The sequence below is a fragment of the Echinops telfairi genome, unplaced genomic scaffold (assembly GCF_000313985.2).
Source record: "Echinops telfairi isolate 266 unplaced genomic scaffold, ASM31398v2 ScPeMD7_18;HRSCAF=68, whole genome shotgun sequence".
Classification (NCBI taxonomy): domain Eukaryota; kingdom Metazoa; phylum Chordata; class Mammalia; order Afrosoricida; family Tenrecidae; genus Echinops; species Echinops telfairi.
In genome coordinates, this window is record NW_022103915.1 from 28704159 (window position 1) to 28732150 (window position 27992).

A 27992-nucleotide genomic window follows, 5' to 3' on the forward strand; every position below is an offset into this window, starting at 1 on the left:
GGGGGCAGGCACAGAGAGCAAGTTTATTTCGTGAATGCTGCTGACAAGCATTACCCAGGATGGGAAAGGTGCTGTGACCGCGAGGAGGCTTCCCGTCTCCCACAGGAAAAGGCCGTGGCTCTGGCTGGGTGCATGGACAGGCTGTCCCCGGCTGCTCGGCACCATCGGACGAGCTCTTCATGCTCGACACAACCACTGCTGGCCTCGTGCCCTGCCACCAGCATCTCTACTTCTCTCCGTCATCTTCTCGCCCAAGGTGACAAGGACCTGCCGGATTTTAGCGCCCAGGACGGGGCCGTTCCCTCCCCGTCAAACACCGAAGGCCTTCAATGTAGTCCTCCCAGGTGTCCTGGTCCTTGTTCTTGGCCATAGTCCGCAGCTCGGGCAGGAAGTGCTCAACAGCCAGCACCTTCACATTCACCTCATCGCTCTTGGGGTTCCCCGGGACCTTGAGCACCTCGGCATTGGCGAGGTTTTGGCCCTGGTCCCTCAGCACGTCCCCACACTGGCTGTACAGGATCTTGTCATCACCTGTTCGGTCGAACAGCCGTCGGCCTCCTGAAACCCCGAGGTCTGGCCCTGCGTGAAGCTGCCCAGCTCAGGCTTCAGGGACCTTTTCCTGCAGTAATGGCTCCATTCTCTTCCCTTTTAAAAAAATCCACGGTGAATTCAGGGAAGGATGACAGCTGGCCATCAGTTTTCCCGTCCACACTCGTATGCAGTGTATGTTAGCGCATCCATTCATCCACTGGGCCCTCGCTCATCCCACTTCCTCCCCGTGGTTCCTGCTTCCGTGTCCCGTCCTTCCTAGCCCTGTCCCCTTTGTCGGGGGTAAATGCTGCCCCTTTGATCTTCCATGGTCGAGCACTCTCACACAAGAGTGAGCTCAGTTCCAGATCCCCAAGAGGATGAGGGTGGACACAGGCTCTGAGCAGTCAGCGGGTCTCTCTGCACGATCTGGGGTTTTCTTCCTTTTTCTCTCCCTCCTCCATGACCTTCTGATGTGCTTGTTTGCTGTGCCCTTGGTAGAGGTCGCGGGGCTCCATCTCAGGCTTCCGGCCTCAGGATTGTGGAGCCTGATGCTTGTGGTCCTTCGGTCCACGGCCCATTCTCTGTTCAGATTCCTCCCGCCCTCCCTCTCGTCCGGTCCGCCCCACTTTGAAAGTCTAGTCTGCCCCGGCGGCGGCGGTGGGAAGACCAGCTATGGGTGAGAGAATGATGCCAACGGGATGATGGGATAGGACATGGCTCGCCTGGGCTGTGAGCCGAGAGAGGGAGGGCGTGAGGCTGCGTCTGCTCCCCTGCCCTTCCCCAACTGGGGCTCACCCAGCCTCACTCGGGGCCCTCTGGCTGCCATGACACTCCAATCTTTTTTTGTTTGTTTTTTGTTTTTGCCAGGAAGACCGCAAATTATTTAAAAGCAGGCCCAGGGTCTCTTTACCCAGGCCTGCTCTTTGTTAAAAAGGCGGTCCTTCCAAGCCCAATACCGGAAGTCTGTTTCCTTTTTCTTTGCACCGAGGGGCTTGGGGGGCTGGCTGCCCCCACTCTTTGGTCGGCCACGTCCGCTGCTGGTTCGGGTTTGAATAGTCTGAAGGGGGAGGAGGTGATTGTTCTCCTGGCCTAGTTCTGGGGAGAAATCCTGGAACCTCCTGGCCTCTGAGCGTTGGCCCCTCTCCCTGCAGTGCCAGCCTGCAGCTCCTCCCCCTGGGATTGTAGAAGTGGTTCAGAGTCCTCTTGGAGCCAGGGCACTTGGTCTTGGCACGGCTCACTCCTGGTCCTCATTGCCCGGGGAGCCCTCTGCTGCTTCACCTCACAGAGAGCTCTGAGCCCTGCTAGTGACCAGTCCACGCACGTAGTCCTTCTCAGAATGCCTCTGGCCTCAGAGTCCCTCTTGGGACCCAGCCCCTGTGTCCTCATCCCCACACCAGCCCAGGGAAAGCCTTCCTGAGACTGTGTGGTCTCGACCCACCTTCTCTGTCCTTCCCAAGGGTGCTGAGGGCAGGGACTGGGCGCTGGGCTTCCTCAGACTGTTTTCAGCGCTCTGTCTATCTGTCTTTCCACTACCTGCTGCAGGAAAAGAACGTGGAGTCCAAGATCTACCCGAAAGACATGAAGGCCAAAGGGAACTCAGACCCTCACGTGTGACCCTCTTCCTGAACACGTGTCATGCTGGCTCAGTGCCCACTGGGCTTGCAGGGAAAGGCTTCACTTGAAGAGGGGGTGGGGCCATGAGTGGATGTCCGGTGCCTGCAAGACCTGACCCCAATCCCAGCCCCTGACTGACTTCCCAAGTGACCCGGCCTTGACCCTTAACATCTGCGAGTTGAGTGACGTAGCCCACAGAGGAGGGACAGGATTAGATCATCTCTGGGAGTCCTTCCAACACCAACACTTGAGGTCCTAAAGCCACACAGAAAAAGGAAAGCATTTCCTTACAGACTAGGGGAGCCCGGCCGATGGTGTCACTGGTGGTTGCCGGGGACTTGGAGCACCAGGTGGCAGTGCCAGAAGGGGGGATGCCAAAATGACAGGCAATTGTGCTTCTTATCAGGAGGGCCCCGCCCCTGAACAATGATGATATCGTGCTTGCTGGCGGGTGCATGGACAGGGGGAAGGCCCCCCAGCAGTTTCCCGGAAATGGAGGCTGCAGCAAGGAGATCCGGCGTGGCCGTGACTGTGAGAACGGCCGGGCCCGCAGTGCCTGTGGCACATGGAACCGACTCGATGGCCCTGGACAACAGCCGGACTCTGAATGGTCGGCTCCAGGAGGGGGTGACATCCCGAGTCTCAGCTCACCACGCTGGGTGACACCAACCCTGGAGATGCCACTGAGCCCGCTAAAACTAACCCTGGTCCTTCTTCCTTGCAGTTCTCATTCCCAGTGAGCATTTGTCCAAAGACATGTATATTCCTTTTATCAAAAAAGATTTTTTAAGTCAATTGTGTGGAGAGCCTAAATAGTATTCAAAACTGAAAACTCACTGCGCTAGTCCGGATGGACTAGAGAAACAAATCCAGAGGCGCTCATGTTTGTATATGAAAGTTTTCTTTTAAAGAGCAATTGTACATTAAGAAAGCATCCCAGCCCAATCCAGATCAAGTCCATAAGTCCAATATTAGCCCATATGTCCGGTACCAGTGTGTAAATTCCTCTTCAGACTCACACAACACATGCAATGACGCCGAATGCAGGAAGATCACTGGCCAGTGGGTGGTATGTCTTGTGGGTTCAGTGGCAGTGGAACCATCTCAGCGCTGGCAGGGGTCTCCATGTGGCTTCTCCAGCTCCAGGGCTCTAGCGTAGCTCCATGTGTCTTCTTACCAGGAAGATTTCACAGGGAGTAAGTGTGTGTCTGCCTCCAGCAAGTTATTTCTCTCCTTAGCAACTCCAAGTGAGGTGTCAAGCTGTGATCTGATTGACAGGCTAAGCTCCACCCCTTCCCTCTTCATAGTCTCAAACTGACAACAGATTATGAGACTACCACGTGCAGTGCCATCGAGTCAATGCTGGCTCATACGACCCCCGTGCGTTTCCAAGAGGGTAACTGTTGAGGGAAATAGAAAGCCCAGTCTTTGTCCTGTGGTCTCCAACCGCTGACCATGCGAATTGCAGCCCAAGGGGTAACCACTACACCACCGGCACTCCTGGATCAATAGTATAGAGATCAAAACACGTCACCCTAATGTTATTACCATATATAGTCGTGTATAAGCTGAGTATTTCAGCATATTTTTTATGCCGTTTTTGTGGTAAAATTAGGTGCTGATATTCAGATCGGCTTATACTCGAGTATACGTGCTATTTTTATTCATAAATTTTCAAACTAAGTTCATTTTTTAAAGCTAATATTATGACTCGCATAGATATCAACATGTATTAAGGATTTTATTTAGCTCATTACTTAAGAAGGGCACCAGACAGATGCTATGACCCAGTTCAGAGGAGAAGTGAAGAAGCAGAAATTCTTGTAGAGCCAAGGAACGTTGACATAAATGTACAACTAGAAGGGACCTGGCTTTTCCAAGGAGGACTGGAAGGGCAGTCACTCGAATTGAGTTGCATGTCTATGGACAAGAATTCTTTCGTATGGCTATCATTACCTAAGATTTAGAGTTGTACACCAGTGCCCTGGTGGCACAAGGCTGAGCACCTGCCCATTAGCCAAAGGTCAGTGATTCCAACCCACCAGCTGCTCCAGGGGAGGCAGAGGGGGCCGTCTGTTTCCATGACGATTACAGCCTTGAGAACCTCCTGGGGAAGTTCCACTCTGTCCTACAGGTCCCTATCAGCAGGAATTGACTCAGAGGCAGAGGGTTCAAAATAGCTCAAAGGCAACAGAGAGCCCCCAGCCCCCCCACAAGAACATCCGATAGATTATGCTCTGATCAATGCATCATTTGCTATCGAAACACAGAGTTGTCCTACTGGGCACGAATTGTTATTAGGTACAGTTAGCAGGGTACAGCTGCTGCCCAATTCTGCCACATCTTCACAATCCCTGGTCTCCTTGTAGCTACTGCTCAGTCCCTCCCAGTGCGGGGGTCATTTTCCAGCATTAGATTGGCTACCCTTCTGCGGCGATTCATGGGCTAATTTTCAGAAGTAGATCACCAGGCCTTTCTTCCTAGTCTGTCTTCATCTCTGCTGGGTGAGACTCCCATAGCTGAGCCTGCCAGTATTTGAAATACTGGTGGCGTAGCCTTCAGCCTCTTGGCAACATCCCAGCCATCGCAGTATCACAGAGCGACGGATGGTGGGGATGGTGGCGGCAGCACTGGTTCAGCACTTAGTATTTGCCAAGAGGGATTCACAGCACTGGAATGGGGATTTCAGGCATGAAGAACTGATACATCCGCTGAAAGCAGCCTCACGCAGCATCCTTATCATGCTTCCTCCTGGTGACATAAAGGTATTTATATATTTGAGTTCCACCATAAGGTTTTTCTTTTGGGGAAAAATAGAAGAGTTTCCACTGGTTAAAAAAAAAAAAGAGTTGGACAACCTCTGATTCATGTCCAAGCATTCCACTTAATATAAGAGAGAACTCAGGCCCAGAGGTGGGGCGGACCTGCTGCGGGTCACGAGGCTTGTGAATTGTTCTAGGGTCGGAAGCGCCCTCTATAAGGGAGGGGGGAGGCTGCCACAGATGCTTTCCGTCTCACAGCTGGGGAAATCTGCTACCTTCCCTACAGGGGCGTGTCGGGGACTTCAGTAAACTGGAAAGCTAGGTGGCATCATTGTTCGGTATCCTTAATTACACCCTGGAATTCGTTTAAGTGCAGCTTGGAGGGTGTTCTCTGATGGTGTCCATAGGGACACCGCAATTGTCAAATTCCCCATAGTAACTAGTCCCAGCCCTGCTTAGGAGCATCAGCGAAGCCTGTTCACTCCCAGCCAAAAGATGGCGCAAGAGGGTAGCTGAGACCGCTGGCAGTGCGCTGTTTTCTTTTTAATGCTTGTTAAAAACAAGCAAAACTCAGCAACATTTCAACTTCAGGTTTATTCTGAGCAGTTATTCTATATGGATATAAACCCAACCCCAACCCCAACTCCCTGACATCAGGTTGATTCCAACTCATAGAGAGCCTATGTAGGGTTTCTGAGACTATAAATCTTTATGGGTATAAAAGCCTCATCTTTCTCCCAGGAAGCAGCAAGGGGATTTGAACCAACAACCTTGAGGTAGCAGCAGTCCAAAGACTAATTCACAGGGACCCCAGGGACCCTTATATGCCTATAGGTGGATACTTTTTATTCCAGAAAAAGCCTATGGCTATAAGAAGCTCAGTCCAATGAGGCTTATCAAGAGAAGAGGAGGGAGAAATATAGATCAACCACTGGTTAATCTTAACATGATTGATTGAACCCTGCCTTGTTCCCTTTATTAATATTGAACTCACATCAGGTCACATGATGGTCTCTGTTCCTCCACTCAGCCATAGCTTTTGAAATTCATATTCAGCAAACCTACCTAGCTTCGAACCAGAAAGAAAATGTTTTGCAATTTTGGGTGCTGGATAAACCACGGGTAGTACTAATTTTGTTCAGGAATTTCTTTACTTTGGTTTGATCATTTGGTTTAATCATTTGGTTTCATGAGTCACATCAAAATAATTCAGCCTTTGCTGCATTACGTTCAGGGCTTACTAGGTTGCTAAAGTTGGAGTTGTCTGCCCGAGGTGTTTCATAACCAACCTCAGTGTCCTATCTCTGGCCCATCAGCTGGTTGAAACCTCCCAGTAGTGTTTGCATGGCTAGCTTCGGGAGAAGCTTGGTCTCCCCACGCAGCTCCTGCTTCCACCTGGCTTTACCACCAAGAGCCTTGTGATTCCAGGTGGAAGAATCCCATGGCTCCTTCTGCCTCCGAAGCCGCCCCCACTGATCATTTGCTCTGCAGCCAGCGGCTAGGGCATCCGGAGGTGGAAAGAGCTGCTGGTGGTGGAAACAGCTCGGCGTTTCTTCTGTCCTTAAGCCCTGCCCTGGACAAATGGAAGAAATCTCCATATCTGACTGTTGGCTGAGCAGAGAGGGGCGGCGGGTGGGACACAGTTGGGCAGAACTTCCTGTATCAAATGCGACTTTAGAAAAAGGGCAGTTCTCCTTGCTGGGGAAAAGTCCAGCTTTTCATGGTGACCCTGCTGCGGGTCATGGTGGACGTGCCGTCCACTGGAGTGGACCGTGAAATGTTTCAATGACGGAATGAAAACATTTCATGGGACGGGAAACATTCCCAGGCATCCAGGCACGGTGTGGCGATGCCATGACCTGCAAGGAGAGTCTTGTAGGTCTTAAAGGTGTGGCAAGTGAAGGGAGCATGCTTTCCGGGTGTGGAGGGGCTGGAGAAACTGAGGAACAGGAAGAGAGTGTATGCTGATGAATTCTTTATTCTCATATCTTAAGAAGCTTGGTAGGCTAGGAATCTCGGTGGAGGGAGGCCTTCACACTTGTGGCTTGGAGTGAGTCCCAATCACATTCTCATAACCAAGACTGATCCTCCCACAATACCCTCCCATCGCAGTGCTACCTTGAAGTTACCTCTTCCAAGCACATGGCTGGTTGCTACCTGGCCAGCCGCTTTAACTACAGGAGCAGACATACGTGATTGCTCTCATGGCTAAGGGGACAGTCACTCCCCTTTACCTGCCCCCAGCGCTGGTGTTAGCTTACTCCTCCAATGAACTACGGGAACTTTAGGGTCAGGGTACAGCCCACTTTATTGAGTATGCGGTTAGCTGTCATTTGGGGGGCTTGCATTCCCCCAGGAGTCTCTCAGCTGGTGTTGAGAACACTTTGTCTCTCTCTGCTCACCTGGTTCCTGAAGCCATGGTGGAGGTGAGCACCCCAGAACTTTTGTCTGTTAACGTCTTCCCTTCAATGACAGTCGTCCCTAGGGCCCGTCCGGATGTGCGGCTGGACCTCACAGGGGGGAGGGAGGACGCTCGGCAAGAGGTTCCAGGGTTTGTGAAACTACAAACGTAGACATTTCCTTAGCTTCCATAAGCCCGTGTGTGACAGTCTGACTGCCGTCTCCTGAAGGGTGTGGAGCTACTAGAGCAGCAATGGAGAGCCCCGGGCCCGTCTCGAAATATGTTGAACCTGCAATCATGTACCATCAGGGCCCCTGCTCCACTCCGGCAGTCCTGCCTGAAACGTGGCGAACTGGTTTGTCACCATCGTGACTGTGTCACCCTTGCCTTGGTTCTCCAGCGCCTGTCCCGTGGCTCCGTCTCTGTGAACCTGTGGCCACCGTCGGGGCTGACGTCGCCTTCATCGGGAAGGTGTGCCTTGTCTGGGCTTTGCTCCGTTCAAGTCAGTAAATGGGTCTCTCTAAATGACATTCGACTTTGGGGTGTCTTTCCCCCTCAGAACAGAGGAAGCCACGTCAAGGGCCAGAATCCTCGCGTGGCATCGGGCTTCTTCCAGGGGGCTGGCCTAGTCCCAGAGCTTGTGTGTATTTAGGGGAACTCAGGGAGGCAAACGGTTTGTCTGCTTACCCGCACCCTCGCTCCCATGACAGGCGAGACAGGAAGGCAGGAACTGGGGGACAGGATGTCTAATTCAATGCATAATTCAATTCCTTAAAATTTCAGGGAGAGGCTAATTGATTGGCTTTAAGAAAGTGGCTCATCAGATTTTGTGGGCTGGCAAATACAAAATCCCTAGCTTGGGGGGCAGGCTGGAAACTCCGACAGGGTCTCTTTCTTCTGGAAGCCTCTGTGCTTTACTCATAGGCCTTCAACTGATTCGAGCAGGCCCACCCACATGATGGAGTACAGTGAACCCTCGTTTATCGCGGTTAATCGGTTCTAGACCCTACCATGATAAATGAAATTCCGCAAAGTAGGATTCCTTATTTGTAAATCAAATATTTTCGTAGTTAGAGCATAGAGGACATGAAAAAACACCCTTTAGTCACCATTACACTCGTATTACCCAATTTATTAAACTAAAAAGGGAAAATACAGTAAAACATTTTGGACGTTACAATGATCATTTATTATTTATTATATTATTTATGGCATCAAGCGTGTACAGTATGAGCCAATCAGTGGCAGTAATGACAGAGCATGCGCTGTTACGCAAAAACCGCGATAGACTGAAGCCGCGGAAGTCGAAGCGCGAAGTGGCGAGGGTTCACTGTATATGCGACTTGACTTCAATGTTGATATTTAAATACCTTCTGGGCAACAGCTCGCCTCGTGATTGACCACGTGACCGGGCACCATCACCTAAGGAGACTGACACCTGAAAGGGACCGTCACAGGTACTGACCAGGTGGTCTGTGAGAGGGGGGGAGAGTTACGAGAGACGATTGCAGGGGGGAGCTTTCCCAGTCTGAGGAGTGAAATTCCAGGTGCCCTCAGACGACCCACGGCCCACTCCTTCCTTCTTCACCTACGGTCACCCCAGCGGGAGGCCTTGGAGACCACTCTTGCCACTTATGTCTCCTTCTTCAGAGACAAGTGAGACAGGCTCTCTGGGGACCCCCTCGGCCACTTTGGACTTGGTGAGCCCTGTGTTCTGAGAAGACAGTGAAGTAGGAATGCGTCCCCCCCCACCCCCAGGCTAATTTGAGGACTCAGGAGCACCTCACCCAGGCCAGGGTGGTCCCAACCACCTCATCAGCATGAAAGCTGGACACTGAATAAGGGAGACCAGGGAAGAATGGGTGCCTTGGAATGACGGCGTTGGCGAGGATACTAAATGTACACTAGGATCTGTCTCAGAGGAAGTCCAGCCGGAAGGCCTTAGGAGCAAGGGTGGCTACAATGGGCTCACACGAAGGACTCCCTGTGTGGACGGCCCCAGACGGGGCAGTGTTTTGTGGCAGAGTTGCCACAGCGGAACAGACTTGCGGGCACTAAGAACCAGAGAAAGACCGGCTTTCTACTCCCGTCAGTTGTTACAGACTGTGCAGAACCCGTGGGGGAGGCGGGGGTCGAGATGAGTCAGCATGGTCTCGATGGCAGTGGGGAAAAAGAAGACAACCAGAGTGCCCCCCAAACCCACCTTTCTCTGTTCCCCACCTGCTGAGAGAAGACCCACCCCATGTTTCCAATAAAAACTAAGACATGCTGGCTACTAACCCCCTTGGTGACTTGCCTCTCGAAAGCCCAGGCCTCCTGCATTTCCCTGTTGAAGTTTTGTTCAATCTCTCTCCTGGGAAAAATCCCCCAGTCCTTGGCTTCGCAGGAGAAAAATTCACTCCGGAGGCTGGATTGTGATCCAAGTGAGTTTTATAAAGAAGTTTGGGTTTTTACACAGGTACCCTCAGGGCACTTCACCCCTCCCCCCCCCCCCCCCCCTAGAATCCTGAGGCCAGAGGAGATCACCGCACGGCCCCCAGGAGCAGCTGGAGAAGCAGAAGGGGCTGCAGGCTCTGGATTCCGGCTTTCAGGTCCTCCGCTGGGAGGCGTGGTCAACGATCCTGGTTGACCCCATTGGCTGAATTAAATTCACCTGGCCTAGATGGGGTCAGTAATCCAGGTGGACCACTTGTTTCTGGCCAGGAGCTCAAATTTCCGAGCATGCGCAATGGACACCCTAGTCCCTGTTCTATTTGTGAATGATCTTGTGTGTGGTGGCCGCGGCAAGCATCTCCGATACCTTCTCTGCCTTGCTCCCTGGGCTGCCGTCCTGGGAGTCCTCAAGGGAAGCGCAGGCCAACTCGAGCTAAGGTGGAGATTGCCTTCGGTGATCTGGCGAAAGCAGTGAGCAGGCCTTAAAGAGCTGAAGGGAAGGATTTGGGGGAGCGTAAATCCTCCTTCTGGTAAGCTTTTCCGCTTCAAATTCTCAGAAGCCTCTAGCCACAGGCTTATGATGTAAAACATAAATTCACCCTGGGGCAGGCAGGACTGGGTAAAGGGTAGAAGGGGAGGTGGGGAGGCACTTTGGTTCTCTTGACAAAGACCCCTTGTTGGGCTGCTTAGGGGTGGGGTGGGGGGTGAAAGCACTGACAACTTGCCATTCAGCACGGAGCTCTTAAAAGAGGCCGGGAATGTTACTGGCCGGGGGCAGTTGTGTGTCAGTACAGATTCACCATTTGTCAGAGGTTATTCCCAGAAGCCTTCAGGACAATGGCTGTTGTTGAGGTCTGCTGGAGGAAACTGGCTTTTTAAAATCTCGGGAAGCTTTTAGGCAGGGTAAATGGAAAGGGACTGTGGCCCTATTGCCCCTAGCACAGGAGACCAGGAGGCTCAGAGTGGGGATATCCTGTGCTCTGTTAAAGAAACCATGTCATGACATAATAATAACCGCTTGTGCTAGAGTTCTCTAAAGAAAAAAACCAGAATGCTAATAATTATATATATACTTATACAGATAGATATATAACATAAGAAATAAGCAGTTAATTAAATTATAAAGCAGTACAAATGGCTCAGTGCAACTCACTCCTGTGAGACACTGGCAGTCCTTCAAGTCCTGAGGGCCACCGGGTAGTCCTCTGTAGAGCAATTCAGGCTATCCAGGCACAGGCAGCAAACAGCAAGGCAGGTCACCAACAGTCAGCCAGATGACAGGGTCCCACAGTCCCCAGCTCAAGAGATGTAAATTCCAATGGTGTGCAAAGCAGGTCTTGAAGGAACCTCAAATTGCATTGACACAGTCCACAGGTAGTGTAGCTTGCAAATTGAGGCACAGAACAAGCAAGGCAGCTGCACACTGGTCCGAGGATCAAAGAGCAAGAGACCAAAAAGGCAAAGCTCGCCAAGTCATTTCTCTCTCCCCCCTTCAATTAATCCCACATGTGTTTATCAGCCAGGTTGGCACAATAAACTAACTACCTCACTGCTGGTTGAATCAAAGCGAAACAGCTCCCCTAATCTTAGCATTCAACACAACACAATAGAGGATCGCCGCTTTTTATTTCATGTAATCGGCAACAGTCTCACAATTTTACCATCGGGGCAGTCAACTGTCTTTTTATTTACTAGTACATTTGAATACTTACTATCATAGTCTCACACAGGACTATACTATATCATTCCATTCAGTGAATTTGGTATGCATAAAACCTTTTCTGACATTAGTTAGGCTGCCAAAGCTTTCAGGTTTTATTTTGTGGCTGTAGATACTACTGAAATGAGCATCTTTGAGTATGTCGCTTTCTGCTCTGAAGGGGAGCCCTGATGGGAGTGGATATGTGTCGGGCTGCTAACCCGAAGGTCAGAAGTTTGAAGCCACGATCCACTCCCTGGGAGAAGGCTGAGGCTGCCCTGACCCCTTTTACAGAGATCCAGGATATAAGTACAGGATACTCTCTGCCCCTCCTGTCGCCCACCCCCATCTTTTGAAACTCAGATTTGGCAAACAAAGGCTTTGTGACTTGGAGGAAACTAACTGTGTTGGCATATTCATTTTGGCCAGGGACTTCTTTGACGTGAAGATTAGGCTTTGTGGGCCAGAAAACCCCCCAATCAAAGCAGGATATCTGCTCTCAATTTCCCTCTACGACAATCCGATGGGTCTAACGTGCTCGGGTCCTTTGGAGGGTGGTTTGTGGGTGGGTTGGAATTAAGTCTCTATTTAAGGCAGCGTGCTGGAGAAGTCTGGACGCCTGCCATCTAGTGGTACCTGTGAAGATTGCTCTTGGGCTCAAACGGCTGCGTTTTAGGAAGCGGAATCCCTTGGTTGCATTGCTTCATTGTCCGAGCTAAATTACCGCGAGTGGAGGGAAGACACTTGTGAATTGACTGACCACATGAGCGGGGGAGGCTCTTGCATCCATAGCTCATTGCTCCAAAGCTCTGCCAGCAGGCTTGGTCACAAGCCCAAGGTATATCCCCCCCCAACCCGCAACAAGGTGCACACACTGTCACTGGGTCTCAGGGTGGAAGAGACCGAGGCCCTACTGGTGGAATGTCCATTCTAGAGATGAACAAAGGCACGGAACAGAGACAGGGGGCTCCAAAAAGCGCATGGGATATTCCAGCATCTTTTCACTGTGTGTGCACGTGGGGTGGGGGTGGGGTGGAAGTGTGGAGACAGGAGGGGGCCTTCAGCGTGCATCTTGAGAACTGAAGATGCCAGTGCCCCTGAGAGAGGAGGGGAGTGGAGGAGAGGATGCCCCAGCCGGGCAGGGAGGGGCCAGCTCACCCTTACCCTCAGGAGAGGGGCGAGAAAGAGGAGGGGCCAGATCAGGTTTGTGTTGTGAAAGCTCACTTGGGCTGCAGGGTGCTGAACAGATTGCCCAGGGGGCAGGAGGTGTGTGTGTGTGTGTGTGTGTGTGTGTGTGTGTGTGCATGAGATGAATGAATGGAAAAGCTGAAGGGAAGGCAGCTAGGAGACCGCTGCCCTGTAGTAGCTCAGAGAAGGGGGGACGGGGTTCCAGGTAGGATTCTCACTGTCCCTGAAACCTGGGGTCTAGTCCCAGCCCACACGTCAGGCACAGGCATCACCAGGCAGTCAGTGGAGGGCATGAGGGTGGCGACCATGCTGAACAGGTTTCAGTGGTGCTTCCAAACGGAGGCGGACTTGGAATAAAGGCCTGCCAAGCTCCGTGCCAATGCATCTACTGAGGAAGACCCTCACCAGGGTGGAGCCCGCCGCGGTTCCCCGGGGCGGCACGGGACCAGGCTGTGTCTGTGCTGTCGTGCAGGGGTCACCAAGGGTTGGAGCTGAACTTGACAGCACTGGCAACAACATCATGGGCAGGGGCTGTGGCCCCAGAGGGGAAGGCAGAGAGGAGTGGAGGGAGGGGTGGGGTGGTCAGGACCGCTGGCCCCAGACCTGGGGTGTTGGCAGCGCTTGGAATGAAGAGCCACCGCTGTGGGGGCCTTGGTGATGCCCAACAGTGAGAGTAATAAGATTGAAATGTGACTCTGTGCGATCAATATAAAGAAATCAATAACGGTGGTTTATAGTAATAACTGGAGAGACGGTCCATGCTGATGGGCGGAACAGATTATTGTCATGTATCAACTCTCCCTCTCTGGGGGACCTCACCCCAGATCCTCATGGCTACCCACTCAGCAGCAGAGAGCATCCCCCTCCTCTCCCCCAATCACAGCATCCCAACTGTCCTGAGGTGCCCTCCGGCCAAGTGACCTCTGCTGTACTTACCTGGAGTGGATGGTGTGCGGTTCACTGGCACTGGTCCGGCTCTTGACCAGGCTGCCTGGTGCCCGGCTGGAAGACTGGCTGGCCTGCCAGCTTGAGCTTGTGCCTGTTCATCGGCAGCTTGTTCCTACCGCAGTGGCCTCACACAGAATCTGTCCCGTTGTGTTTGACGAACGTCACTCAGCATAACGCCCTCCAGATCCCTGCACGAGTGGGTCTTTCATGGCTTCATGACTGTTTCTTAGGGATGTGCAGTATTCCATTGGGTGGATGGACCAGAGGTTTTTTTATCCACTCTCCTATTGATGGGAATGTAGGCTGTGTCCAGCTTCTTGCTATGGTGAACTGTGCTGCGATGAACGTAGACGTCTGCTTGTGACCTGTTTCTTATTTCTTTGGTGAATATGGCCATAGTAGTGCTGGATCATATGGTAGTTCAATTGCCATCTGTTTTATATTGCCCTATCGCCTTCCACAGTGACTGTACGGATTTACAAGTCTACCAGAAGTGGATAAGGGTTCCTATCTCACCACACCCTCTCCAGCATTTGTTGTTCTCAGTGTTTTAGAATTGGGCCATCGTTATGGGCATTAGGCGGTACCTCGTTGTGGTTTTGACTTGCATTTCCCAGTTAGGTAATGACCTGGAGCATCTGTAATCTACCAACTCTGAAATGATTATACAAAGAAGTTTGTGAGAGCCAGACCTTGACAGAACTGGTATTTATGTTCTACAGAACCATCTTACCACTTTTCTGCCACTATGTGTTAGGCCAGGTTGATTAAAGAAACAAATCCAGGGACACTCATATATGTGTAAGAAAGAGCTTGGTATCAAGAAGTCCTTATATATCAAGAAAATAGCCCCACCCAGTTCAACTCACGTTCTTAAGTCCGATATGAGTCTGTAAGTCCCTCTTCCGACTCACGCCGTCACAAGCCAGGATGCAGAATGCAGGAAGACCACAGGTGGTGGATACAAAGTCGTGTGGATCCCACGGCGCTGGTAGCACCTCGGGGCTCTGGCAGCAACCAGGGTCAGCCAGCAGGAAGGTGAAGGCAGAGAGAGAGAGACACCAGCCTCCAATAAGCTAGATACCCTGATCACACCTCCAAGGGAGGTCATCAGGCTGTGACCTGATTGACAGGCTAAACTCAACCCCTACACTTTAGGATAGCTTCAAGTGCACATGAAATTAAGTAACCACTACATTCTATTAGGAAGGAATGGCATTTTCCTCTCTGCAGTCAAACCCAACCACCGTTCCACAAGAAAGATGTGGCTGTGTGTACCCGGGCAGAGTTAGAGCCTTGGAAACCCTCCGGGGCCAATTCTCCTCTGTCCTATGGGGTTGCTATGAGTCAGGAGTGGATTTGGTTGGGTGTCATGTGAAATCCATTTTACATGCCGCCCATTACATCTACACAACAAGTACACTTTCACCAAATAGTCGATGCGATGCATGCTGGTGCTTTTATATTGTCTCATCCAACACCCCTCCAGGAAGCCCTGGGTCGACTTATTCAGTTTCTCTCAGCTGAAAGGTGCGGGCAGCATCACGCCCCAACATGACTATTCAGGGACTATATGTGGTAAAGTGACTGGGCAGAGGCCGCTTACATGCCTTCAGGAGTGTGGGCTCATGCGGCCCAGGAGGCTATGAAAAGGAGGCTCACTATGACATAGATGCCCACGTTTCTCAGGAGATGTGAGGGAGGATGCTGGCACCACTGTACAGCTCTGCCCACATCAACCTAAACGGCTCTTTTCTGCCAGATGCTGTGATCCCTGGACCAGGGATGCAGCTGCGAGTGCCAGAAGCAGAGATGACCCCTCAGCCAGAGATTAACTGTACCCCTGTGGCAGTTACATCCTCTCCTTCAACTTGAGCGAAGGGGTGGAGTCTAGCCTGTCAATCAGGTCATAGCCAATGGTGCCTCTCTGTGGGCATGGCTTTCTCCTGAGGATTCTGGGAACTGTTGTCTTCGTCCCTGGAGGTGGGACACACTCTCTGCTTTGTATTTCTGATGACAAGTCAGACAGAGCTTTGCTGATGGCAGTCAGAGCCCTGGAGTTGGAGGAGCCATGTGGAGACCCATGCCAGCACTGAGATGCTTCCACCACCACTGGATCCATAAGACTTTCCACTCACTGGGCTGTGATCTTCCTGCACTCGGTGTCATTGCACGTATTGCGTGAGTCTGAAGAGGATTTTATAGACTGGTATCGGACATATGAGCTAATATCGAACTTATGGACTTGATTGGACTGGGTCAGGATCTTTTCTTAATGTACAATTAATCTTTGGTAAAACTCTCTCTTACACACCTATGAGTGTCTCTGGATTTGTTTCTCTAGTCAACCCTGACTAACACAACCCCCGAACCTGTATGCCAGAATGTCCAAGGGCTTGGGGGGCTGGGCTGTTCCTTCTCCACCTTCAGGACACATGGCTACCTGTAGAACAAAGGAGAATTGCCCCAGAGGGTTTCCAAGGCAACCTCTGGAAGGGTACAGACGGCCACATTATGATTTCTCTGGGGTCGACTGTGCACAGTGTCTTATTGCCCAGTGGTTCAGATACTCCACTAGTCTTGTACTCTGGCATCCTACCCAACATGAGTGGGAACTGAACTGAGGGAGAAGCACTTGCCAGACTGGTCTTGCTACCAACGATCTGGACTGGCACAGCAGGTGGATCTGATGTCCCTTCCCAAGGTGGAAAATTTGGGTGCAATAAATGACAAATGTGAGGAAGGTGAACTGATAGCTGCAGGCAGAGGAATGAATACATAGGTTGTGCTACTGGGAAAACCCAACATGATGCTTATTCCCCAGAGACGCAGGGTGAGGGGACCATCTTCGCTCAGCAAACATCTTATCAGGGCATAGGAAGAGTGATGCTGAAACAGCTTCGGAAGAACCTACCAGATGAGATGACTATTCTTGGCCTTCAAGGCAGTGGATTATTTAAGGCAGTCCTTCTAGCCCAAGTCTTTCTAACTCCCACCAAGCAACCTTTTTTCTGATAGGATTCAGATGTGACTGCTTCATAACAGGATTCATTGTGATTATCATCCTGCTGCCTATAAAAGGAGCCCTCTGAGAAGCAGGAGCGGGGGGGTGGGGGGTGTTACTACCAGCAAGAGCCAGGAGTGGAGCGGGTCCTCTGGACCCCGAGATCCCCGTGCAGCGAACCTCCTTGATCCAGGAAGATGGCCCCGACATCAGAGGAGCATGAGAGAGAGCTGGACTCCCCAGGCCACCGAGCATGTCAAGCTGAGTGCTTTGAGGCCGGAGGCCGACTTGTGGAGTGGGTGCCTCTGCACACTTAATTTGGGGAGCTGGTTTTTCAGACCCAAGGGAGCGGCTGCCGAGTGGCCTCAGGCTGAGGCTCAGGTATTTAATTCGGGGAGCAGAAGCTGAGTGCCCTTGGGCTGAAGCTGACAGCAGAGTGATAAGCCCTTTGGGCCTCTATTAGCAACCCTCTGGGAGTTTGGTAGCCTGTCCTGACTGCACAGCTCTATCCTGGGCATTTCTACCTGAATCTGCCCCCTGTTCACTGCCGCACTGAACCCCGTAGTCGTGAGCCCTGTCTGCGAGGTCTGCGTGGCCGTTCTAATGACTGCAGAAACCCAGAAGGAAGCAGAGCGCAGGGAAAGTCGGGTGCTGTGTGTGAGAGCTCCCCTGTCACACCTGCACACAAATACCAGGTTCACCAGATAGTCCACGTACATCGGGCTTTCAGTTCTGCCCCATTCCACACACTCCGGGAAGGCCTGGGGTCGACTTGCTGAGCCGACCTCAACTGATCCAAAGGCACGGCGACGTCACGGCTCGTGGGGGTCAGCAGCAGAGCTGGGACTAGAACTCCCATCTCCGGGATCACAGTCCAGGTGTTTCCACGGGGCATCCTGGAAGGACTGGGCCACATCTTGGCACCTGTGATGGGCGCACCAGGCAAGGCTCCGGGGCAACCATGAAGTGCTTCCGTCTGACCTGACTGCCTGGCTTTTCCCCTGTTGTACAGGAGGTCGCTATGCGTTGGGGCTGAACAACAACAACATCATCATCATCAACAGAATTAACAATATGCTATTGAAACATGTGGCTGTATGTAAGATAAATATACAAAAATCATTAACATTTCTTTACAGTAAGAAATAGAGAGAGTGAGTCCAAGCCAGTGGTTCTCAACCTTCCTCATGCCACGACCCTTTTATACAGTTCCTGTTCCTAATGTGGTGACCCCCCCCCAACCATCACATTATTTTCGTTGCTACTTCATAGTGTAATTTTGCTAGTTGTGAATCGGGCGACCCCTGTGAAAGGGTCGTTTAACCCCCAAAGGGGTCTCGACCCACAGGTTGAGAACCACTGGTCTATGCTGTAGTGATTCTAATATTAATAGACCAAGAAACCTGTGGGAGTCTGAAGCTGGCAGGACCCTTTCCTTCCTAAAACCCATCACCTAGGAAACCGGCTCCCCTCCTGCCCCTGGTGCCAGCTCGGGCCCAGGCATCACAGCTCTGTCCTAGCAGCCCAGAGGTCCTGCTGCAGGGGCACTTGCTGAGGTACGTGATGTTTTGCACACACCCGAGCGATCCTTTTCTCGTAACCTCCTGGCTTCTAGAGAAAGGATCATCCGATGAAGGTGCTCTGCCCTGGCTTACTGGTGGTCTAGAGGATGGGGGGACCCCAAGCCTCTGGCCCCTAGACACCCTTCGGGTCTGGGATGGAATTTCTCCCCGTGTGAGATGTGAGCTGGAAAGGGCAGCATGTGTCCAAGGACCAAGTACTGGGGCAGGAGGGAGGCGTGGGAGCAGGATGGGAGAGGGGTCACTGAGGGGACTGAGTGGAAGCAGAACGTGCACGAACTGCTGAATGACGAACTCACGAGCTGCCCTCAGACGGAGCTCACTGGAAGTGGATTCCTGCCTGCGTAGCTAGGTTCACATTGCACACTTTACCCTCTGGGGCCATTTAAAAATTGTGTAGTTTGGGTTATTTTCTGCTTTCTCTCAGAGTGGGGGTGTTCTCTGTGTGTGTGTATGTTTGGAGGAGGGGGTTGGGGTTTTATGTTTGTTTGTTTGGGGCATGCTTCTCTTTATGTGAAACCCAGGAGAGACAAATCTATGGAGACAGGAATGGGATTAATCGTGTCCTAGGCTTTGGTTGGGGCTGAGAGTAGGGAATAGAGAGCTCATAATCATGAGTCTAACGAAGAAAATGTTCTAAAATTTATGATGCACAATTCTCTAGCATCTTCAAACCAGTGAATTGCATGGTTTATGAATTACATCTCAATAAAACTGTTAAACTGAAAGAAAAAAACCCCCTGATGATCTGCTCAGTGACCCTTCACCTACTCCATAACAAGGAGCTCGACACTCTCCTGTATCCTGGTTGGATCATCCTGTGTTGGGAACTGGGGAAAAGGCACCTCCCCACCACACCCAGAAGACGTCTGGGAAACGTCAAAATGTAATGAAAATCAAAACGATTAAAAAAGAAGCCAAACGTGACCACTGGTTACCATGGGTGAAGGAGGAAGAATTTTTGCTTGGGGGGCATGGAGTTGATGATAATGGTGGGGGCATAACTTGGAAAACGGGATCAATAATGGTCACGCGACATGAGGAGTACAATCAATGGCACTGGATTATACATGTTGAAGTCGTCGGACTGGAGAATGTCTTCTTTGTGTCTATTTTGGCCACGATTTACAGAAATGCACTAGGAAAATTGAAATGGGTAACCCCACACCTACTTCCAGGGACGGCTATTGTTAACCTGTGGCCAGACCCCTTCTGGGCTCTTCTTTCCCCCACTCTATGATTTTAAAAATGTAGTTGAACTCCTGCTGCAGCTGCCAGCGTCGGTGTGAGCATCGCTGTAAGGAGCAGTGTAAGTACCACATGGAGCTGGGACAGCGCTCGACTGCAGGCAAGCCCAGGTGCGACCGAGTTGACCGGTGTCCCAGCGGGTTTTCAATGGCTGCTTTGGGGGTTAGTCTGGGTAAACTAGGGAAACAAATCCACAGAAACTCAGATGTATAAGAGAGTTTTATATAAAGGGTAAGTGTATATTCAGAAAGCATCCCCACCCAGTGCTGTCCAAGCCCATAAGTCCAACATTGGCCCATATGTCCGACATCAATCCACAAAGTCCTCCATCTCACAAAACATGCGCAATGACGCTGACTGCAGGAGGAAAGCCGAATCAGTGAGCATGTAAGCATCTCAGCGTTGGCAGGGGTCTCCACACAGCTGCTCCAGCACCCAGGGCTGCATCGGGATAGGTCCATGTGGCTTCTCCTAGGGGATGTCTTGTAAGAAGTGAGCCTTGCCAGCTGAAGCAGGGCACTGGCTAAGGCAGCTGCACTCTGGTCTGGCCATCACAAAGCAAGAGACCCGAGAACTAGAAAGGCGAGGCTCACAGAGCCATTTATCTCTTGGTCCTTCAATGAACCCCACATGTGTTTATCAGCCAGGTTGGCCCAGGAAACCTTAATTATCTCAGGGGAGTGGATCACCAGGACTTTCTTCTGAAGCGCCTCTGGGTTAGAATGGAGCCTCCCACATTTGGGTCAGCAGCAAGCAAATGAACCTTTTGCACACACACACACACACACCTGCCCCCACCACCCCAAGCTTGCCTATGAAGCCAGTACAGGGATTCTAAAGTTGTGGTAGTGACATAATCTGGTGCAACTTGTGGAGGGGTGGAGTATAGCCTGTCAAGTTTGATGACCTCATTTGGAGGCTCTAAGGAGATAAATAGCTCACTGGACACAGACATACTCCCTGTGAGACTTTCCTGTTGAGAAGACCCACAGAGCTACGCTAGAGCCCTGGAGCTGAAGAAGCCAGTGCTGGGATGCTTCCGCTGCCACTGGATCCACAAGACTTTCCACCCACTGGACTCTGATCTTCCTACAGGCATGTCGTCATTCCAAGTGTTGCGTGAGCCTGAAGAGGAATTTAAGACTGGTATTGGACATATGGGCTAGTACTTACGGACTTGATCTGGACTGGGCTGGAATGTTTTCTAAATATCCAATTGCTCTTGTATATAAAGCTCTTTCTTATGCACCTATGGATGTGTCAACGAATTTGTTTCTCTAGTCAACCCAGAATCACACAAACGTGATGGGGGCTCCTTCTGTTCTTTACCTGAAAGGTGACTTTCTCACCGGGTGGGCAAGGGCTCAGAATTTCACAGTGGTCTTATTTGGGCCCAAGGGAAAGCTGGTCGAGGAGCTGGGATAGTTGGCGTCCGCAATGTCTCTGGTTCTCCAGCTGTCCGCGTCCTGGTACAGGTAGGTCCTTCATCCCCCACAGCCTGAAAAGACAACACAAGTAAGCTCAGACGAACCCAACCGGCCTCTTTTGGGGGAGGGGGGGCGCGCGAGATGCTTCTCAGGCAGAATCTGCCAAGCCCTTTGCAAACGCTTGAATGGGTAGGAAGCAAGAGTCCACAAACTATCCTGATGCCCGGGAACCCCCAAGCCCCTGCCCTGTATTTGACAGTTCCTTGGGGCAACGCTGGCATGTCGCCACCCCATCTTCCTGGGTCTGGCCCTGGCCTCTGCCAAGAGAGCGGCGTTTCTTACACTGGGTGCCTGGTTGTGTTAGGTGTGCTTTTCAATTGAAGAAACACAGCGACGCTGGTCTGTGTAGCATATAGACCGAGATTTATGTGGAGAATGGCTTACACAGTTGCAGAAATAGGTTAAATACAGCCTGCTTCAAGTCAGGTGTCTTGACCCGTGGAAGCCGATGAACAGGAAGCAGGACGATGAAGCAAGCGGGGCAGCAGGGGAGGCACAGGCTGGTGGATGCCGATGTCGGAAGTCGGCTGAATGAATCCACCGTCGGGAGTCTGGAGTCTGCGGATGGCTCCTGGACTCTGTAGGGGATGCAAGAGGAGATGGCATACCAGACGCAAGCTCCAGCTCCTGCAGGAGGCGAAGGGCCAAGGAGGATTCTACTCTGCTCCGTCTCCCTCTTAAACAAAAGAGGCTTATGACCCCAAGGAGGAGTCGTCAGGCTGCTACCCAACTGCTGGGTAGTGCTCCACCCCTACCCTTACCCAGGAGCGTCAAGTTGGCATCATACGTAAGGCCACTGCACTGATTTGAGGACTCAGCTCTTGGATCATTAATGTTACTTGAGTCTTCAGAACACTACTTTTGAAAAAGCTCGAAACAGACAAACAAATGTGACTCTCTGGGCGAGTAGAAGGCACATTTGCTCTTTGAGAACAAACCAAACCTGGGGCTGACTTTCGTGTTGCTTCGGCATCCTGGCCACCCTGTGCTCCCGAGAGAAGTACTCCCTCCACATGGTTTCCTTGGCTGCTATCTTTGCGAAAGCAGATTGCCCGGATTTCCTCCTGCGGTCCCTCTGCTGGATCTAAACTGCCAGCCTTTGGGTTGGTCCATGAGAGTCAGCCTCTACCACTAGTCTGGGAGACACGTCTTCAAAAGAACAAAACCAGGTGGAAACTCTCCAAGGCCCGGACTCTGATTGTGTTCTCTGGTGCCACAGAGCGCCTCAGCTCTCCACAGCTGGACCACGGGCTGCCTAAGAGCCCATCCCCCATGTCTGCTTGGATCAGGGGCTGCCTAAGAGCCCATCCCCCATGTCTGCTTGGACCAGGGGCTGCCTAAGAGCCCGTCCCCCATGTCTGCTTGGATCAGGGGCTGGCTAAGACCTCCCCTGTCTGGCTGCTTATCAATCACCCTCCCATCCTTAGCACACAGATCCCTCTGGGCCTCAGCTATGCCGATCTTTCTGAATCATCAGAGACATATAGGGCCGTGTTGGACTTAGTTGCTGTCCTGGTTGGTAAGATGCCAATGTGTGGATGTTCCCATAGCGACCCTGGTGGCAGAGCAGAACTTCGCTCCGGGTCCTCTAAGCTGGACCCTGCACAGAAGCCAACCACCAGTTCTTTCTGCTGGCTGCTGGCTGGGCTGGTGGCCAAGCACTTAACCTCTGTGCCAGCAGGGCTTCTCAAGTACCCCAGGTGGCCGTCTAGCCCTTCAGGCTTTCCATCGCTCCTCCCACTCTGCCTTCCCCCTGGTCTTCTGTCCGCTCCTAAACACTTGGGGGTCTTTGCTCAGCCTGCAGTTCTCTCCCTCTCTGCCCCCCCCCCACCCTTTCCAGACCACCCACCAGCCTGGCAAATGTTGATTAGTATAGCTGTCTGTGTTCTTCTCCCAGCCCTGTAGTGCCACACCCCTTCACAGCGCCTCCCAGCACATGGAATTGGGTGCAGAGTAGACATGCTACTGAAATGTGCTGAATGAGTGGGTGTAGGAGTCACTGTGAGTGGTCATGGATGCTACGGGTTGAATTGCATCCCCCTTGCCCTCTCCAATATGTGATGAGAATCTTCAATCCCTACATACCCCTACATCCGACAACGGTTGCAACAGCACATTGAGAGGGAACCACCAGAAGTTCAGGCTGAATTCAAAGGACATGGAGCAAGAGCTATCATTGCTGATGCCAGATGGATTTGGCTCAAAGCGGAGGATACCAGAGAGATGTTAACTTGTGTTCCATTGACTATACAGAGGCATTCCACTCTGTGGACCATAATACATTGTGGAACAACTTGAGAAGAATGGGAATTTCAGAACACTTCATTGTGCTCATGAGGAACTTGTACCTGGATCAGGGCACAGTTGTGTGAACAGAACAAGGGAATACTGCATTGCTTAAACTCAGAAAAGGTGTGCTATAGGGTTGTCTCCTCTCACCGTACTTGCTCAATTTATATGCTGAACAAATCATCAGAGAAGCTGGATTATATGAAGAAGAGAGTGGCATTTGGATTGGAGGAAGTCTTATTAACAGCCAGCAGTATGCAGCTGCTTGCTGAAAGTGAGGTGGGCTTGAAGCCTGGCTGATGAAGACCAAGGACTGTAGCCTTCGGGATGGATTACAGCTCAATGTAAGGAAGACCAAATCCTCACAAGTGGACCAGTAGGTAGCATCATGATACATGGAGAAAAGGTTGAAGTTGTCAAGGATTTTGTCTTACTTGGATCCACCATCTATGCTCATGGAAGCAGCAGCCAAGAGATCCAAATTCATACTGCATTGGGTAAATCTGCTGCACAAGACCTCTTTAGCGCATTGAAGAGCAAGGATGTTACGTTGAGGACAAAGATGCACCTCAAGCCAAGTTACGGTATTCTCCATTGCATTACATGCCTGTGGAACTTGAATGTTGAATGAGGAAGACCATAGAAGAATGGATGCATTCGGATTGTGGAGCTGGAGAAGAATATTGAAAGTACCACGGACTGATAAAACGGCAAGCTGATCTGTCTGGAAGAAGTAAGGCCAAAGTGCTCCTTTGAGGCATGGATGGAAAGATTTACATATTTCGGCCATATTCCCAGGAGAGACCAGTCCCTGAAAAAGGACGTCATGCTCGGTAAAGTGGAGGCGTGGTGTAAAAGAGGAAGGCCCCCCACCCAGTGGCTGCATCAGAGGGCTCTGACTTAGGAACCATTGTGAGGATGGCGCAGTTCTGTGCGGTTCAGTTTTGTTCTGTTGTGCAGAGGGTCGCTATGGGTCAGAGCAGACTCGATCGTACCTAACACCACCACCACCACACACTTGAACGCTGAGTGCCTCTGGGCAAGAGGCTTGCTGGTGGAGTGAGTTGCCTCCGGACACTTAATTGGAAGGGAGAGGGCGCTGAATTTGCAGACCCTTGGAGCAAGAGCTGAGCGCATTCAGGCTGAAGTTTACTGGTAGCTTGGAGTGCCATTTGGACGTTCATCAGCAGAGCTAAAAGAGCTTGGTGACATTTGCCTGAGCAGGACAGAGGTCCAGGAGTCACTTGGCTGATAGGCAACCCTTGTAGGCATGACCGAGAAGAGGGTGTTCGGTCCTGAGCATTTATTTCTCATCCTGAATTATATATAATCCGTTAGCTTTCCTGAGAAGCCACACAATCCTGATCATCATCTGTGAGTTCTGTGTGGCCAATGCCATGAATTCTCGCACCTAGCAGAGGAGTAGAGTGCAGGGAGGCATGGCTGGCATCAGAATTGGTGAAAGGGTTCTAGGATGGAAGCACGTCTGCCCTCAACCACTAGGAATTGGCTTCAGGCAGACACTGAACGCAGTAAAGTCAGAAGAGGTCACATGCCACCTCCACACAATTTTTACAACTGGATTTTCCAAGTGGGTCTTCAATGCCATCGCAAGTGTCCTTCTAAGTGAGGCAGGAAAAGAGTTCACCCAGACCGTGAGCAGGGCAGTGTGGCCACGGAGCAGAAACAGAAGTGAGGTGGCCACAAGAGTCAAGGATTGATCTCTCCTGGAGCCTCTGGAGGAAGCCTGGCCCTGTTGACATTGAACTTTCTGGCCTTGGGACAAAGGCCTGGCAATCTGCTTCCAAGAGGTGACAGCCACGACTACCCTGCAGACGGCAGCTCTACTCTGAAACCCACGGGATCAGCATGAGTCAGAATCAATGCACCCACTGCCATCGAGTGGATGGCGATGCACAGGGACCCCACAGGACGGGGTACAACTGCTCCTTGTGAGTGTGAGACCGTCACTCTTTATGGGAGTGGGAAGCCCTGTCTTTATCCACACAAACATTCAGAATGCTTGATCTTCCTGGGTTAGATGCCAGGTGTGGGGCTCAAGTCTGAGACTGGAAGCAGCACCCCCATCCCAAACACTCATCCCATGGATTTGGGATATTGCCCGAAGGGCAGATGAGGGAGAGGAGGGCGCTGCCAGCAGAAGGCGAAGAGATGTTTGGCAAAGCTACAGAACTCCCGATCAACACATATTTCCTCTGTAGGTGGAGACAGAGTTTTCGAGAACTTTCTGGAATCCCTCTGTGGGTTTTCAAACCATCGGTAGGATGATGGAATGTTCAAATCTGAAGCCAGGGTGAAGGTTATATTCTCCAGTCTCACTAGGAAGCCGAGGCCCGGAGCAGGAGAGGGAATTTGTCGAGGTCACACGGCTAGTAAAGTGCAGAGTGGAGGCAGGCCCTGCGTCTAATTTACTTGTGATCCACTGTGGTGTCTCTGACACCCTGGAGGCACAGCGGGGCCAGCACTGGTCCACTAACTGAAAGGTCAGTGGTTCAAACCCACTAGCCCCTCTGAGGGATAAAGACGAGACTGTCTGCTCCCCAACAGATTTAGACTCAGAAACTCAAAGGATCAGTTTTATTCTGTCTTAAAGCAAGAAAGATGATGTCTTTGGCTCAAAGGAGACTGGCTGAGTCCCCCAGGTATGGGCTGCCCCTTCTCCTCTGAACCATTCCCCTCAACAGAGAAGAGAATGAGCTATGTCCACAAATGCTGCAAAAGCCCCTTCTCTCGGGATCTTTGCCCCTCTCCCCGTTTCTCCTCTTCCTCACCCACGAAAGCAGCCATGGAGGACGCACCCAACCAAAGCAAGCCATCAAGTCAATCCCAGCTCCCAGCGACCTACAGGACAGCGAAGAACTGCCCCCTGGGGTTTCCAAGGCTGTCATCTTTATGGAAACAGACTGCTGGTGGGTTTAAATCGAGCTTCTGGTTAGCAGTTGAGTGCTTAACCACTGGTGCCACTAGGGCTTGTAAGGATGCTCATGTTGTTAGGGGGCATTGAGCTGGTTCACAACGACCCTGTGACGAATACAACAAGGCACTGCTTGGTCCCAGGCTGGAGAAGGGCCCGAAAGCATGTCCAAAGCGCTGTCATCCTCACTGCTAGGGATCATCCGGGCTGGGCTTTATCTAAAACGCATTTGTTCATGCCCTCGGCAGCCCTGCCGCTCTTCACTAACATCGTAATTCAAAGCGTCATCTTCCTTGGATCGTCCATAGACATTGTCCGCCTTTGCACGTGGATGAGGTGACGGAAAATCCCTGGCTTGGGCCAGGTGGGCCTTGGTCCTTAAAGTGACATTGTTGCACAGGAACATCTACAGTTTCTTGTGTAGCGGCGGATTGGCTGAATTGCAATATGCCATTTGGTGTTTCTTGGCGGCTGCTTCCTTGAGCATTGGTCGTGGATCCAAGTGGAATGAAACCCTGGGAAGCATCTATATTTCTCCTTGTTTATGGGTCCAGGCGTGAGGATTTTTGTTGCAATCCATCAGATGACAATTTTTTACCTCCATTGGTCCTCTTCCCTTTCAGGCAGGAAGATGGTGCTGTTGGTGCATGGCAGACTATTAACGAGGCTTTCCATAAGCCTGATGATGGTGGCAGGAGTCACTCAAAGCCCAAATCAAACTCCCTGCCAGCCGGTCGATTTTGACTCATAGTGACCCGACAGGACAGGGTAGAACCCCCCACTGCCCCCGCCCTGGGTTTCCAAGGCTGTAACTCTTTATGGGAGTAGAAAGCATGGTCTTTCTTTGTTAGAGTGGCTAGTGCTTTCAAACTGCTGACCTTGTGATTAGCCAGCCCCAGAGTCTCCTGGGTTCCTGAAGGAGGTCTTCTCATCACGCGACTTGTGGCCCCACGTGACATGTTGGATGGTTGGCTGCCTGTGAGCCGGCTCAGCATCTCCGGGAGCACAGTGCACACATGGCAGCAGTCGGCGTTGCTCAATTCAGTGCTGTCTTCGCCCGCAGTGGGGTGTCTGAGTCGATGTAGCTGTTGTGTCCATCGGGGTCCCTGGTTTCCACGGGCCCTTTGCTTGTCCAACCAGGACTGTCTTTCCTGACGACCTGTCTACATATTTGGGCTTAAGTTTTGCCATCCTTGCTTCTAAAAACCACTCTGGTGGCATTTCTTCTAAGGCCTCTGTTTGCTCCGCTTGCAGCCCCACGGTATATTCAATATTCTTCTCCAACACCACCGTTCGCAAACATCCATTTTTCTGTCTCCTTTGTCCAACTTTTGAGCGCATATGAGGCTGGTTTTTTAAAAAAATCATTTTACTGGGGACTCTTACAGCTCTTATCGCCATCCATCCATCGTGTCATGCACATTTGTACCTATGTTGTGCGGCTGATTTTTTTGCCAGGCTTTTTTGCTAATTGGCTTGAACATGTTTCTCCCCACACATGTCAGAGACCCAGCCATAAATCGCAAAGCCAGGACCGCTCTGAGTGAGGCAGCCGCGGGAAGGGGCAACCAAGTCTTTACTATGACAAGCGGGCGTGCGCTCCCAAGAAGTCCCGGGCTCCCGGGCTCCCCGGCTCGGGCCGCTCCAGCAGGGACAACCTCCCTCCCCAGCGACGGGCAGACCTCCACAGGTGTCCCCGAGCCCCCGCCGCGGCAGCCCGCCTTACCTGCGCGTTGACGGGGGAGCCCATGCTAGAGAAGGAGTCGGCGGGCGAGTGGTAGTAGGAGAGGCTGTCCCCGGCCGGGGACGCGCTGCTGCAGCGGGAGGAGGCCGCCTCGTAGTCGGCGTTGAAGCCCGAGAACATCATGGTCGC

At 51.7% G+C, this 27992-nt stretch overlaps 1 pseudogene; it reads right to left on the bottom strand.

Moving 5' to 3' along the window:
- Positions 1 to 50: 50 nt before the first annotated feature.
- On the bottom strand, positions 51 to 27986 carry LOC101658945 (annotated as a pseudogene).
- Positions 27987 to 27992: the final 6 nt, after the last annotated feature.